The sequence below is a fragment of the Arachis duranensis genome, chromosome 3 (genome assembly GCF_000817695.3).
Source record: "Arachis duranensis cultivar V14167 chromosome 3, aradu.V14167.gnm2.J7QH, whole genome shotgun sequence".
NCBI lineage: Eukaryota > Viridiplantae > Streptophyta > Magnoliopsida > Fabales > Fabaceae > Arachis > Arachis duranensis.
The window spans coordinates 130,747,312-130,764,238 of NC_029774.3; the positions used below are offsets into that span (position 1 = coordinate 130,747,312).

General features: G+C 25.3%; 1 protein-coding gene and 1 pseudogene across 1 annotated transcript in view; both read right to left on the bottom strand.

Moving 5' to 3' along the window:
* Positions 1 to 16,927, bottom strand: part of LOC107481588 (berberine bridge enzyme-like 26) — a 64,352-nt gene that overhangs the window by 10,425 nt on the left and 37,000 nt on the right. The gene's annotated exons all lie outside the window — the stretch shown is intronic.
* LOC107481587 (histone H2AX-like) lies at positions 1,088 to 1,721 on the bottom strand (annotated as a pseudogene).

Genomic DNA, 16,927 nt, shown 5'->3' on the forward strand with positions numbered 1-16,927 from the left:
CCCTCTCTCATTTCTCTCTCTGCTTCTCTCTCTCTCCCTCTTTCTCCCCTCTCTCTCTCTCTTCCATCATCTCTTCCCCCTCTCTCTCTCTTTTTTCCCTCCTTTTCTCCTTCTCTCTCTCCCCTATCTCTCTTTTTCCCTTTCTTCCTCTCTTTCTCTCTCTCTCTCCCCTCTCCCTCCTCTCTCTCTCCCCTCCCCTTCTCTCTCTCACTCTCTCTCTTTCTCTCTCTCCTCTTTCTTCACCTCGTCTTTCTTTCTCTCTCCCTTTTCTCTTTATCATTCTCTCCCTCTCTCTCTCCCGCACTACAAGAATATGGCCGATTAGCTACCACAAGAAGAGTCGTAAAATCATCGCTAATCTGACGCAAAATATAATTTGTGACGGATTAGCTACCGCCTAGCAACTAATGTTTTCCTCGCTAATTACAAGTCGCAGATCAGTGAGGCAAACACAACAGTCGCTAATTCATCGGAAAGTTTTTTAGCTACCGAATAAATAGTCGCAAATCCATCACTAAAATAAAAGCTAATTCCATAGAAGAAATAGACTAAACGGGAGTCGCTAATTAACGACGAACTTTACTGCAGCAAACTCATCGCTAAATGCAAGCTAACTTCGTAGACAAAATAGAGTGCATAGTTGACGCTAATTAGCGAAGAATTTTTCCGAACCTAACTCGTCGTTAATTGGCCGCTAATATAAGCGCTAATCTGTCACATTTTATAGTAAATCTATAGCTAATTTTTGAAAATTTTTAATCAAATTTGTAAAAATGTTATCGCTAAATCAAAACTATTCGAAATGAGAAAATATAATTATGAAATAGTTGCTAATTTACCAAGAAATAATATATAATCAATTAATTGCATTATTATCGCAAAATATCATTACAAATTTCTTTTAAACTAATAACAAATTAGTTATCTATAGGTAACTAGTGTGATTGTAGCCCTTCAAAATATTAATAAACAAATTATTGGAAATTGTTTAGTTTTTAATAAAATTACTAATTCTTCATAACTTTTAAATGAATAAGACTTTTGTACGAAGTCAATTATAATTCTTCTAAAGCAAGAATAGTTTTCCTTTATCCAAATCACAAAGAACCTTTACATCATTTAAACAGTCCCAATTCCCAATAATCTAAACAATCCAATATGTTATGCACCTAAAACTCTTCACTAGCAGATCCAATAATATCGGCTTTGTCCTTTCCACTAGCAAACTTCTTAGGCAATAAATTCTGGTGAATATTCGGCATGCAGAACTCCACCACTCGCAATGGTCACGGATCCCATGAACTTGCTCAATTCCTCATCGTTCCTCACCGCAAGCTAAGTGTGTCTCTGAATAATCCTAGTCTTCTTGTTGTCCCTCGTAGCATGTCGGCAAGCTCCAGAACCTAAACCAACCAAAGCCATAAGAACCAAAAGTAACAAATATGAAGGTTGAGAAAATTAGAATAAGGGAAGTAAAGGATGAACCTCGGTGGCGAGATATTCGAGTACCGCAGATAGGTAAACGGGTGACCCAGATTCAACCCGCTGGGCATAACGGCCAACCTTGAGGTAGCGAGCGACACAGCCGATGGGAAATTGGAGGCCGGCCTTGGAGGACCTGGAAATGGACTTTGAGGATTTGGGTTTGTCTCTACCGCCCTTCGTGGTTGTTGCTGCTACTTTGGAAGAACCCATGGCGCGGGATTTTGATGAGGGATGCGAATTTGGGATTTGAATTTTGTGTAGAGTGGTCGATTGGCTTTTGGTTTATATATGAGGGCGAGAGACTGTCGCTCGCGATTGGATGAGACGGGTTTGTCTCGGATCGCTAGCGTGACAATGCAGATGCGATTTTTCAACCTTTTGGTATTGCGGTTTTTCGCTTTCGAGCGCCAAAGTGGAAAACTAAAGATTTAAATGATCATTTTAAAATAGCAACAAAACTAAAACAAAAATAAAAATTCATTGAGTATTAACTCGAACTTGGAACGAATAAAAATTATTTTTTATATTTTTTAAATCATAAATTTGAGATAAAAAAATTGTAAATAATAAATTATTAATAAATAAAAAATAAAAATAAAAATAAAAATTTCATGAGTTATTTATTTTTTTAATATATAGATTAATGAAGTTTGAATTAATTTAAGGGCAATTTACTTTAATAAAATAATTCTCCTCCAAAATTACGCAAACTCTCAAAATTATAAAAGGCTACGTATATAAAATTAAATTAAATGAATTCGATTTAAGGAAACACATGATAAATCGAATTCATAATATTCGAATTACATGCAATTTTTAATTCCATATAATATTTTCTCATCTATTTTTTATAACTCATAAATACAAAAAAAATATTTTATGGAATTTGAATTTTTTGTATTGATTTTTATATAAAATACTCATAACATTATAATTATTCATTTTGTAACAGAATAGAACTAAAATTTTACTAATAATTTTAAATTAAATATTTATATAAAATTTCAAATTTTTTTAGTATAAACACTTTTTGTAATTATTGTGAATAAGTTTATAAAATTTAAAAATAGCTTAAAAGATGTTATGACTATTATAGAGAAACGAGTACATCTCAAATTTTTTATTATAAGCATTTTTTTATGATTTCTACTGTGATAAAAATTTCATGTTCAGCTCCTATTTATATACGTTAGGCATATACTAAATCGAATTAATTCAATTTGGTTGTATAATATTATTTTTTTTAATTTATAAATTATTGATGGTGTGAAAAAGTATTGTAAATCAAAACTAATAAGTTCCATTTAGCATAAGCTACATATCATTGTAAATCGATTTTAATGGATTCGATTTATCAGTAGGTATAAATCAACTCCATTTGCTTCTATTTAGTAAGGACATCATAATTTAAAGCTATTAGCTTCGATTTACATGTGAATCAGAAGTTGTATGTAATTTGAACCTTATGAATTCAATTTATTATGTCTTTGTCTAAATCAAATTTATTTAATTCGATTTATACAGAAATGCAAATGAAAATTTTGACGTAGCCTTTTATGATTTGGGGGATTCACGTAGTTTTGGCAAATAATTGATTTATTAAGATTTTTTTGTCCTTAATTTAAGTATAATACTAAAATTATTATGTTATTATTATAAGTAACAATCAAGATAGAAAATTTACAAATATTTATAAATTTGTTTATTTTTTTCAATCTTATTTAATTTGAAGTTGATATAAAAATTTAAATTTAAAGAATTCTTTTTCTCGCATAATTTTGATTGCTAAAAATGTTTTTTCTTTTAATTTTATATTTAATATCTTAAATCATCTTTAGTTTTATTATTTTTTTAAATTTTTAAATTTTTATTTTTATTATTTTTTCTTACCATTCTCTATACACATATCTATCATTATTTTTTTATTAATTATAAAAAAGATAGAAAAGAGTACTACATGTACTCAGAAGAATAAAGAAGAAGACAACAAGAACAGAAGTTATGTGTAAAATAAAAAAAATAACTGTAGGAAGAAGGAAGAAAAATTAACAGATAATTACATTTTTTACTAATTTTTAAGATGGTAGTTATATTAATCAGAGACAATAATATTTATACATGTATATAAAAAATAATAAGAGAAAAGGATAATGTATAATATGATGAGATGATATAATAAAATAAAAATTAATAATTTTTAAAAATAATAAAATTAAAAAAATTAAAGATATTTAAGATAAGATTAAAGAAATATATTTTTTTATCTATTAGAATTATGGATGGAGATAAAGAATAATTCGAATATAAATTTTTAAATTTGCTTCTATTTAAACAGGATTAAGGAAATAAATAAATTTAATAATATTTATAAATAACTCATCTTTATATAATATTAATGGGTTTTTATATTGATTTTGTTACACATAATAACAACAAAATATTTTTTAATTTAAATTTATTTATTTTATACATTTTACAGGTTAAATAACTTAAAGTATTTTATTCTTTTATAATTTATTTTTAATTATTAATATTAAATTTATAATTTTAAAAATAAAAATATAAAATTAATTTCTTAAACTCAATAGAAAAGTGGCTGAACAGGAATGTGAGCCGTTAGTTAAAGTAGCGATCGAATTAGTAAGAACATGAAATAAGTGAGGAAAGTCTACCAGTTGTTAAGCGGTTGTTAATTCCTCACTAAATAAGCTTTTGATTAGTGACTCAATTGCGACCAGTTACTTCTAACATTTTCTCGGTTAGCTTTGGATTTGTTATAACTCTGCGACGGATTTCCAACGAGATTAGCGAATAATTTGCTACAAAATAGGTAGGATATAGCTTTTGCTTGACGACAAGATTGCAGTTGCCAAGTCGCTCGCTAAATTAAACTTGCGACAACTTAGCGACAAATGTATTTCACCCGCTAATCAGCGACTTAAAATCAGCGAACGAAGTGTGTCAGTTGTTAAACGGTCGCAAATTCCTTGCTACTTAGGTCATAGGCGCTCAATATCCATATTTCCACTTTAGCGACTAATTAGCAAGGAACACTTTCCTAGCTGAATGATATATGCGTTGCGACGAGTTAGCGACGACTATTTTCTGTCGCTACCCTAATTTTGAATTTTACAATATTATGCGACAAATTAGCGAGAAATGAATTCCTCGCTAAAAATAAAAACTTTGGCGACAAATTAGCTAGGAATTTGCCCATCACATAATGCATTTCAAGTCTTTGTAACGGATTAGTTAGGGACATTGTTCCTCGCTAATTGTATATCAAACACTTGCGACGGAATAGTGATAATAATATCCCTCGCTACTTTACTTTTATTCGAGTGAACCCCTAAGTGACTGATTTGCTAGAACATTATCACTCGCAAATTAATTTGTGAGAAATTAGAGAGAAAATTTTCCTCGCTCTTTTTTTAGCTACAAAAGTCAATCTGCGATAAACAAACTTACTCGTAAATCTCTCGCTAATCAGTCGTTTTTCTCAAGTTTAGGTATTTTGTGACCGCTCATTAATTTGTCGTAAGTGCGTCACTAATTCCTCGCAAGTTAGTGACAGATTAGTGACAAAAAATATTTTTCGCAAAGATTCGTCGCTAATTTGTCAAATTCTTGTAGTGGGCCCCTTCTCTCTCTCTCTCTCCTTCTCTCTCTCTCTCTCTCTCTCTCTTTCTCTCCTTCTCTCCACTCTCTCACTTCCTCTCTCTCTCTCTCCTTGCCCTCTTTCTCCCCCTCCCTTCTCTCTTTTTCTCTCTCTCATCCCCTTCCTCTCTCTAATCATCTCTCTCTTTTTTCTATCTCTACTCCTCTCTCTCTCTCTCCTCCTATCTCTCTTTCCTCTCCTCTCCTTCTCTCTCTCTCTCTCCCATATCTCTCTCCTTTCTCCTCTCTTTTCCCTTCTCTCACTTTCTCTCTCTCTCTCCCCTCTCCTTCCCCCCTCTCTCTCTATCCTTTCCCTCCCCTCTCTTTCTCTCTCTTTTTTCTCTTTTCTCTCTTTCTCTCTCTCTCGCTCCTTTCTCTTTCATTTTCTTATTTCTCTCTCCCCCATTTTCTCTCTCTCCTCCTCTTCTTCTCTTCCTTCTCTCTCCTTCTCGTATTTCTTTTCTTACTCTCGCTCCTCTCTCTTTCCTTTTCTTCTTTCTCTCTCTCTCCCATTTTCTCTCTCTCCTCCTCTTCTTCTCTTCCTTCTCTCTCCTTCTCATCTTTCTTTTCTTACTCTCTCTTTTTTCTTTCTCTCTTAACCTTTTCTCAATCTCTATCTCTCTTCTATCTCTTTTCTCCTCTTCTCTCTAAAGCGAGAGAGAAGAGAGAGAGGAAGAGAAGATAGATGAGGAGAAAGAAAAAAAGGAGAGAGATAAGAAGAGAGAAGAAGGATATGAGAGAGAAAAAGGAAGAGAAAAAGGACAAAGAGAGAGAAAGAGAGAGGGAAGAGAGAGAAATGATGGAGGGAGAGAAGGAGAGAGAAATGATGGGAGAGAGAAGGAGAGAGAGAGATAGAAAAAGAGAAGGAGAGAGAGAGAAAAGAGAGGAGGGGAGAGAGAAGGAGAGAGGGAGAGGATGGGAGAGAGAAAGAGGGAAAGGGAGAGAGAGAGGAAAGAAAAGAGGAGAGAGAGGAGGGAGAAAGAGAAAAATGAGAGAGAGAGATAGAGAGAGGGGAAGGGGAGAAAGAGAGAGAGAGAGAGAGAGAGAGAGAGAGAGAGAGAGAGAGAAGAGAGAGAAGGAAGAGAGAAGAGGAGGGGGAGAGAAAAGGAGAGAGATGGAAAGAAGGAGATAAGAAAAAGTTACTCATATCATTTAGAAAGAAAATTATTTATATTAGAAAGAAGTATTTATAGAAAATGCTGAAAAGAGATAACAAAGAAAAAGGAACGAAAGCAATCGAAGGGATTTCATTTTTTACAAATGTTACTCGTATCATTTAGAAAGAAAAAAAAATAGATTAAAAAAATTCAATTAAAAAAAGGTTTAAAAATTTGGGTTTTTGTATGTAAAAATATTAATTTTTGTGTAAAAATTTATTTTTACATGTAAAAACCAATTTTATGGTACAAAAACCAATTTTTAAGTATAAAAACCCGTTTTTAGGTAAAAACTGATTTTTAGTGTAAAAACTGGTTTTTTAATATAAAAACCGATTTTTCTATATAAAAACCGGTTATTTTTTAAAAACCGGTTTTTACTTTAATAACCGGTTAAAAATCAGTTTTAAATTTCACTAACCGGTTTCATCATTTAAAACCAATTTGGTTAATTAACCAATACTATATTTTTGGTTAACCAAAAAACTGGTTTGATTTTTGGATTAACCAAACCATGAACACCTATATATATATACTAATTATACACGGTAATAATTCTCAAATATTTTCAATGGAAATACTTACTACAATTAGGTAAAATTTATGTCATTATATTTTATTAACCTTAATGATTAATTCAATAGAGATACTTACTCAATATATATGATCGATATTAATTATATGCCAATATTTTTAGGAAAGAACTAAAAGAGGAGATATATAAATATATATAATATTATTACTATATAGGAAGCATACATAAATTGCTATATTTTTTTATTATATTATACAACTTAAAATTATACTATCATGTTATTATTAATTCTAAACATTTGTTATAATTATATCAAATTTAATTATAACTCTAAATAAATAAAATAGATAATATTTAATATTATTTTTTTCTTTTTTACATTCAATATTTACTGTAAATATAAAAAGTAAAATAATTAATAAAAAAATATGAGTTACAAAAATGTTATGAATCACAACCTTTTTTATTCTCCAAAAAAAATACTATACGTAACCTATAGTAGTACAAAAAATAATTATAAGAATTAATTATTGATATTGATATTAATCGCAATTGATTATTGATACCCTAATTTTTTAAAAATATATTTTACCTTTTTAAAATATAATGCATGTACCATGTAGACCTTATTATTATTATTATTATTATTATTATTATTATTATTATTATTATTAAATCAACTTACTTTATTATCCATGAGAACCATTTCTATACATATACATAAATAAAAAATATATGAATTATATTTTGTTAAACGTACTCTATATTACCAGTTATTAAAAACATTTAAATCACATATATTAATTATTTTTTTGTTATAATTATTTTGTTATATATATATATATGATTATTTTTTATTCTACAATCGTGCAATAATTTTTTATTTTTTATATCCATATATATTTTTCAATTTCGACCCCATTCATACACATATTAACAGATTTTTTTTCTAACAGTGATATTTTAATTTTTTGTTTTCCTTTTTTTAACATATCTTTCCTTTTTTTAAAATAGTGATGTTTTAATATTTTTTTAATAATTACATTACTAATCTGAAATAAAAAATGAGAAAAAAAAGTTGATACATATATCCAAGAAAGAAAATAAACTAATATATATATTAAAAAATGTAAAAATAATATATTCAAAAAGAATAGTCGTAATATATAAATTGAGTCAACAATTTAAATTTCTCTAAAACTAATTTAATCAAATATCAATATTAGAAATAAATTACTTAAATAATATTTAATTTATTCTAGTTCTTAGACATGTATAGATTAGAGTTATTCTCATAACGACAACCAACTGAAACAACAGCGTAAATTCGAACATTTAAAATTCTTGCAAATTCAGATCATTCCCTTGTTCTTTGAAAACCTTCCGTATCCCTGATAGAGTTGAATCGCAATTCCTTTTATGGAAAAAGAGTTACAGATGTGGCTTTGACGTGTTTTAGACCAAAATTCAGAAGTCACTATTTATATCTGAGTGTGACACCCTAAGGTCAAATAAAATAGTATCCCTGGTTTTATTCTCATTTAATTCTAAATCAAAAGTAATAATGACTTATTTATATGATAATAAATGAAATTACCATTATATAAGTCATTTAACGTAAAATAGCTTAATTTGCGATTATAATTAATATATGTATTGCCTATAAATAGATTATGAAATAATAATTTCGTAACAAAATAATCATTTAATTTGAATTACAATTAATTGATTGATAGAAATTATAATAAATTGTATGATATTTAAATAATTAACCAAATCAATTAGTTGATATAATTAATTTATTACAATAAAATAAATTTAATGAGTTAAAAGAAATAAATTGAAAAACACCATCAGAAATATGTTACGACGGTTTTATCATTAAGTGCAAAAATTTAATTTTTAGTTTTATCATTAAGTGCAGAAATTTAATTTTTATATAATAAAATAGATATTTACAAATTATTATATTAAGTACAAACTAAAAAAAACACACTAAACAAAATAAACGCATCAATGGTAAAATATATCCTAAAAAACCACTTAAATTCAAAAAGAACATGTGATGAATTACAATAAATCTATATATGAGAAGTAAAAGTAAAATAAACAATTAAAATAATGTTAAAAATAGCAATTCAAAAAAGTAAAAGACTTTAGAAAAGATAATATGTGAAGTAGATAAAAAATGTATCGCAATAGAAGATTAATATAATTAATTAATACAAATGATGAAAGAGAAAAATCAAAATACGATCTTATTAAAAAAATATTTTAAAGAAAAACCTATTAATCAACTTTTATAAAAATATTACAAAAAATTTAAATTATCTTTAATAAAATAATAATACCCTTAAGAATTATTAATCAAAATAAATAAAAAAAATTAATATAAAACAAAATCAGAGAAAAATATTAGCAAAATTAAGATAAAAAATAAAAATAAAAAATTACAAATATTTTACCTGAGATACAAAATAGACAGAAAAAAAGGGATATATAAAATAATAAGATAATAAATTGAATTAATTGAGTTTATTTATTTTATTGCTTTATATATTATTTATTAAATAATTTAATATTTATCTCGATCAAATTAAATAATAAATTAGTTATAATTAATTTGGTTTAATGAATCAAAAAAATTAAATAATTTGATATTTACTCTAATTAAATTCAATATTTAAAGTTATGATTAATGTAATTTAATGAATCAAATAAAATATTAAATGATGAAATATTTATTGTAATCAAATCAAATTACATAATTGATTAGTTATAATTAATACACTTGAATGAATCAAACACATTAAATTGAAAAATAATTTAGTTAATTTGTATGTTAAGAATACATTTAAAAAATATTTATTTTTTAACAATTTTTATAAAATATTTTTATAATATTTTTAACCTATGATCTAAAAATACAGTTATAATAACTGATGAATTAGATTTTTGACGGTTTAGAATTTCACTAATGAAATCTCGTTATAAAGTATAGTTTCTAAACCAAACAACAATCCTTTCATGCAAAAAGTTGTTTGTCACTAGTACAAACCCCTAAATTTTATAAACCGAAGTATTGGACCTCGGGTCGTTCTCCCTAGGAATTGTAATGAAGTGTCTTGTTATTGGTTGTGAGTTATAATTGGGGTTTTTAAGATTTTTAGACAAGAAATATAAATGGCAAAGAAAATAAACTAACAACTAGCAAAGCTCTTGGCAAGATATGAGAACTAGAAGTCCTATCCTAGTTATCCTCCTCAATTGTGATGACAAATTGTCCATTACTCCCACTTAGTTAACCTCTAATCATGGAGGAAAGTCAAGTGGATGAATCAATTTGATTCCTCAAGTCCTAATCAACCCCTAAAGGAAAGACTAGCTTTAGAGGCATTCAAATCAATTAGCAACTTCTAATTATCAATCAACAAAGGAGTTAGATAACTCAAGAGTCACTAATCACTCTACCTAGGCCAAGAGGAACAAAACCTACACTAAAATCCAACCAAGCATTTCATCAAACACTTGGAAGGCATATAAGGAAAGCATAGTAAATTGATAACAAGAATAAAATCTAACAACAATTATTGCAAAGAAATTAACAACAACAATCAAGAAAATCACAATTATCATGAATTACCTCAAATTGCATTATTGAAAGAAAACAAAGGAACAACAATCTATCCAAAACAAAATGAAGAATTACAATTAGTAAAGCACATAACTAGAAAGAGGAAGAGGAGAAGATTAAGAATTGATAAAGGAGGAGTGAATCAAAGCATGAATTAAACCTAGATCTAAGAAGAGAGATTAACCTAAACCTAATCCTAATTCTAGAGAGAAGTGAGAGCTTCTCTCTCTAAAAACTAACTCTAACTACTAAACTAAGCTAAACTAAACTAATGGTCAAAAGTATGTTGATTCCCCTTCAATCCTTGGCTTAAATAGCATCAGAAATGAGTTGGATTGGGCCCACAAGGCTTCTAAAATCGCTGGCCACGAGTTGCATTAAGTGGATCATGTGCCACCATCGGTGTGTCCGCGTACTGTGCGCGTGCGCGCCCCTATGCGTGATGCAACTATGGCAAATCTTATATCGTTTTGAAGCCCCGGATGTTAGCTTTCTAACCCAACTGGAACCGCATCATTTGGACATCTGTAGCTCAAGTTATGGTCAACTAAGTGCAAAGAGGTCAGACTTGATAGCTTTTTGGTTCCATCATTTCTTCATGAGTTCTCCAACTTTACATGCTTTTTCTTCATTCCCTTAATCCAATCTTTGTCTCCTAAATCTGAAATCACTTAACAAACATATCAAGGCATCTAATGGAATCAAGGTAAATTACATTTAGCTATTTTAAGACCTAAAAAGCATGTTTTTACTCTTAAGCACAATTAAAGGAGAATATACAAAACCACGCTATTTCATTGAATAAATGTGGGTAAAAGGTGATAAAATCCCCAAAAATCAATACAAGATAAACCCTACAAATGGGGTTTATCAATAACCCATTAAAAAGTACTTAATTAGTTAATATAAATAATTAGTATAATTAATTTAGTTCAATAAATTAAAAGAAATAAATGTGAAAGGAAGAGATAAAGATCAAGTGAAATTATAAAAATGTGTAGCCATTAAAAAGTAATAAAAAAGTTCCTTTTATTTTTTATTTATTAATTATTAATTTATTATAATTAATTTCACAACATTTATTATACGTTATTCATCTTACAAATTAATAGAATCAATTAATTGATATCAATTATCGATAATTAATTTTAATTGATCTAACTGATTTCGCTATACTTTGTAAATAAATAATTAAAAATGCACTTCTCAATTTTTTGTTAAAGTTGAATAAAATAAAATACATAAATTGAGTAGATATAAATTTAAAAATTATAAAATTTTATTAACAACTCAAATAAGTTAGTATCATAAAACTAAATTTAATGTCTATTTTAAAAATAATTACGGAACTTTTATTCTTTTAATTATTAATAATTTAAATAAAATAATACCCTATAACTTATTTTGTTATCTATTTTAAGTAATTACTAACATTCTATTTTTCTAATTATATTTGCTTGTCTTATTTATCATTTATGCTTTCAATCAATTATATTAATAAACAAATAGACTAAATTAACTCGGTTATACTTGGACTATTCAATAATTCAACATAATCTTTTTAATTTAGGATTAACAACTAACGATAGAAAATAAAAAATTTAGAGTAATTCAATATTATGAACATTAATTATTATTGTGAAATAACCTAAAATCTATCATAATGCAATTTATTTTTAAAAAAATAATCAAGTATTATTGTTAATTATGAAATAATCTAAAATCATAATGCATTTTATTTTTAAAAAATAATCATCCATTAATATCTGTAAATAGAAATTATAGTCAAAATGCTTTGATTAAAAATATGAAGGGTTAATTACTATTCATTATTAATTAATGATATATCAATTGTATTAAAAAATAAAAATATAATTTTTCGCATCTACACCATTAGAAGAATTACCATCATGAGTAAAATTTTGTCAGAAAAAAAAATTGCATACATAGTAAATTTAAAAAATAAATATCGTTAAGTAATTATGATTTTTTTAATAAATAGTAAAAATTAAATATCATAAACTATATTTTTCCAGTACAATTTATAAATATTAATAATGAAAATAGTCTCAATAATGTAAATGATCAATACAATAATTATATGAAAAAATAACTAATTACATAATTACATAATTTTCAAGATCCTATATAGTTGAATCTAATGGACAAATAAAATAAATATCTATATGATAATATTCTAATATTTTAGCATACTATAAATCATATCATAAATTTATATATCATATTATAATTTTAAGTTAACTCCTTAAACACATTATAATATAAATAATGTAAAAAGATACACCAAATTAACGAATATCACATGGGTCGCAACATATACTCTAAATTGTCACGATATTTCAAATAAAAAGAGTATCAATACAAAGAAATCAATGAATATAACTAAAATAAAGAGCGACAAAAAGACAAAAAAAATAATGAAGAGAATCAATAAAAGCATTAATATATACACTACATACACGAACAATGTATATATTAATTATGAATCACAAAAGAAAGACAATATAATATATATATAAACCACATACACAAACAATATATATATTAATTGTGAATCACAAAAAAAAAGACAATATATATATATGAATTGAAGTACACATGATAAAATAGAATATTATAAAACAAAATTATAGTAAGATTATTTAAAAATAACATAAAAATGACACATTTTTTTTATTAATAAGAAGTTAAAAGAAAAAAAAAGTATGCACCTAATAATAAGCAATTAAAATAAACAAATTTTTTTAAAAATATATAAAAAATGAAATGTTTAAATAAAGATAAAAGAAACAAAAATTCAATAAATTACAAAAATTGTACCTAAACACGAGAGAAAGGGGGGAGAGAGGGAGGGAGGGAGAGAGAGAGAAAAGAAAGCAAATGAGTAAAAAATATTTGATCTGGTATAAATAGATGGTATTAAGAAAAATAAACTAATTAAATTAATTCATATATTTCGTTATCATATTTATTATTTATTAAATAATTCGATATTTACTCCAATCAAATCAACGAGAAATTGACACTTCACTTTTATTAGTTGATAATGTATTAAATATTGATTTTATATAATTATAATAAAGATATTTTTCTAAATTAGTATAATCATGCATTATTCGTTAAATGTTAATTGTAATGTAATTATAATAAAGATATTTTTCTAAAATAAATTTAGTTAAAAATTATAAATTGGTCACTAAAAATCGGTGCCATTATCATATAATTATCATATTATTATTATTATTATTATTATTATTATTAAAATGATTAAAAATATTTTTGATTGATAATTGATAAGTAGTTTAATAATGCATTAAATATTGATTTTATATAACTATAATAAAGATATTTTCTAAATTAGTATAATTATACATTATTACTTAAATGCTAATTATAGTATAATTATAATAAATATATTTTTATAAAATAAAATTAGAAGAAAAAATAGTGCATTCATTTTGGTGGGAAAATGGATTCACGAGGAATCGACACATCACTCTCATTAGTCGGGGGAAAACCCAGTTTTAGACCATGATATACGTAACCTTTTTTATTCTCCAACTAATTTCTATTTTTAGTTTAAGACAACTCGATGAGGTATTTCATGGATATAATGCATTATAAATGATTGTGGCAAAAGACAATCGAACTGGAACATTAGAGGATAAGAATAACTTAGAGTAACAACAAATAAAAAATTATCAAAAGAATAATATAATAGAATGAGCATATGAAAAATATCATAAAAAATTATAAATTGTACCTTAAAAGGATCAACTTCAATAAAAAACAAAAAATATATTCTTATTCTATGAAGTAGTAAAAAAAAACACTAAATATAAAATTATGAATTGACTCACAAATTTAGATTCATGTACCACAGGAAAATACTATATATAGACTTTAGTAAAACAAAAATAAATATGTAAATTATCTATTATTAAGGTAATTTTTTAATAATGTATTAAATTTTGATTTGATACAATTATAATGAAAATATGTTTCTAAATTAATATAATTATATATTATTTATTAAATATTAATTACAATATAAATATATTAAATATATTTTTTATAAAATAATTTAAAAAAATTATTTGATAAACGTGAATCGGGTAACAAAGATTTATTATTATTATTATTATTATTATTATTATTATTGATATTATTATTATCATTAAAATTATTAAAAGTATTTTTAATTGATAATTGATAAGTAGTTTAATAGTGCATTAAATATTGATTTGATATAATTATAATGAAGATATGTTGCTAAATTAGTATAATTATATATTATTCATTTAGTATTAATTATAATATAATTACAATAAAATAATTATTTAGAATAGAAAAGAAAATTTTATTCGTTTTGGAGGGAAAATGGAAGCATGAGAGATCGACACGTCACCTTTAGTAGTCGGGGGAAATCTCAGTTTTAGTATATTAAGTAGATAAACATAAATAGCAGTTATTTATAAATAGCAGTTCTAATGGAATAAATGAACGAAGGTAGTTATTATTAGAATATCAGTCCCTGAAAGTTACTAGAATTTATTCCGTAATTTATTACATAAGATATATTAAGTTCGGTATTATCTAAATTAAAAATATGATAATTCATTATAAGTGTCAGAAAATTCTTACTTTTTAAATTAACTTTTGAAATGAGTTACGGGAAAAAACCCAATTTTAGTATATTAAACAAGTTTAATCACCCGTGCCATGCACGTGATAAAATTGAAATTATAATTTTAAATTATTTTGTTAAAATTAATTTAAATTATAATAATTTGATTAATAAAAATATACATGTTATGTATTATTTGTTTTTTCTTAAGCTAGTGTTAAATATATTAACTCTAAAATAGTTATTAATTGGTTTTAGTAATCTACTTTCTTTAATAAATCAAACATATATACTTAATGTGACCATAAATAACAATAATATTTAGACCCACCAACAAAGTTTTATATGTTGTTTTACTGTCAAGTAAGAACATATCAAAATTAGCTCAAAATAAATAAGAAATTATTAGAGAATTCTAATGCATAAAATTCTCGAATAAACAATAAATAATCTAAATTTACTAAAAAATAACTCAACACTTTTCTTTGATGCCTGCAAAATATATACGTGAAATAATATTATATCAATGTTAGTATACATTTTTACAATTATCGACCGTATTTATTATACATGACTCATTCTTAAAAGTTATTCTATACACGTGTGCAGTCAGAAGATAAATTACTGGACTTTATTTTACTTTTCTAAATTATTATAATTATGCATTATTCATTAAATGCTAATTGTAATATTGTACTATAATTATAATAAATATATTTTTCTAAAATAAATTTAGAAGAAAGAATAGTACTTTCATTTTGGAGGAAAAATGAATTCATGAGGAATTGACACTTTACTTTTATTAGTTGATAATGTATCAAATATTGATTTTATATAATTATAATAAAAATATTTCTCTAAATTAGTATAATCATGCATTATTCGTTAAATGTTAATTGTAATATAATTATAATAAATATATTTTTCTAAAATAAATTTAGAAAAGAAAATAGTGATTTTATTTTAGAGAAAAAATGAATTCATGAGGAATTAACACCTCACTTTTATTAGTTGGAGAAAAAATCCAGTTTTAGTATATTTTGTCATTATTATACATTTTTCTCTAATCATATATCCACTGTTTTCTTTTCTTCGTTTCAGCATTTTGAACCTGGGTTTAACTTATTGTAGTTCTTACTTCTCAGTCATTCTATTAGATGTAGTTGATAACTATTGAAATTCTTTGATTAATATAGGAGAAAAATATATTATTATATGATAGAATTAATATGAGTATATTTTATTATTAAATAAACAAAGTTAATATAAAATAAAATTATACATAAAAAAACAAAGAAAATAAAATTAAAATAGCAAAAGTGATAAAAAGATTATTTTTATAATTTTGTTTTGTCATTTTTATGTATAGAAGATTAGAAAATAGTAAATTTTTAACTAAATTAATTTATATTTGTTGTATTCAATTTAAATAAGTAATAAATTATCTTATTTTAATTTATTCCTTAAATTTATATATCATAAAAATTAAATCAAATAATTAATATACATAATTTTAAATTGTGTGATACTTAAATGTCTATCCAAATCAATTAGTTGATATAATTAATTCATCATAATGAATTGACTTTAATGAGTTAAACAAAATAAAGCAGAAACATGCTACGTTGATTCTATCATTAAAGGTAAATTTTGATTATATAATAGAATAGATAGAATAGATAATATAATAGACGGCGAGAAAGAGAAAGATAAACATTTTAGATCCTAAGTTGTTTCATTTGGATGTTGCAATGTGAGTATCACATTATTTTACTTATTCTACCCTATGGACCCTTTTGTAACTTTATTTC